This window comes from Chrysemys picta, unplaced genomic scaffold (genome assembly GCF_011386835.1).
Source record: "Chrysemys picta bellii isolate R12L10 unplaced genomic scaffold, ASM1138683v2 scaf1332, whole genome shotgun sequence".
NCBI classification, from domain to species: domain Eukaryota; kingdom Metazoa; phylum Chordata; order Testudines; family Emydidae; genus Chrysemys; species Chrysemys picta.
Window position 1 is genome coordinate 4,329 of NW_027054039.1, and position 612 is coordinate 4,940.

General features: G+C 70.9%; 1 non-coding gene across 1 annotated transcript; it reads left to right on the plus strand.

Moving 5' to 3' along the window:
- Nucleotides 1–493: 493 nt before the first annotated feature.
- On the plus strand, nt 494–612 carry LOC135979874 (5S ribosomal RNA). The gene has a single exon (XR_010597112.1). It is a non-coding gene; the product is annotated as a 5S ribosomal RNA (ribosomal RNA).

Below are 612 nucleotides of genomic sequence, written 5' to 3' on the forward strand. Positions count from 1 at the left end.
GGAAAGCAAACCGGCCACTGGGTAGGCCGGTCGGCAACCTAGGGGTTGACCTGGTGGCCGGGAAGCGAACCGGCCAGCAGGTGAACCCGTCCGATTCCACGGGTTGACCTGGTGCCCGGGAGGGGACTCTGAAAATTTTTCAGCCCTTTCGACTCGGGGTTGACCTGGTGGCCGAGAGGGGCCTCGCACGGCAGGCAAGCCGCCCTGGGCTCACCCTCCCCGGCCGCAGCGAGGGACTGCCCCTCCCCACCCCCCGGCTGACAGGATCGGGCGCACTGGAAGTCCGGGACAGTATTTTCCCCGACGCCGGGGAGGGCGGGCGGAGGGGCTCTGGCGGCCAGCCCGGGCCCCGGAGCTCGAAAAGGAAAAAAGGACCGGGCCCGCGAGAGACGGGGGCCCTGCCGCAGGGGGGGGGGCAGTCCGACCGGGGCTCACCGTGCGGCAGGCCCGGGCGTCGGCAGGGGAAAGCGGGCGAGGAGGCGCGGGGCCGGGTGCCTACGGCCATACCGGACCGAACGCCCCCGATCCCGTCCGATCTCGGAAGGTAAACCGTCCCGGGCCTGGCTAGTACTTGGATGGGTGACCGCCTGGGAATCCCAGGTGCCGTAGGCA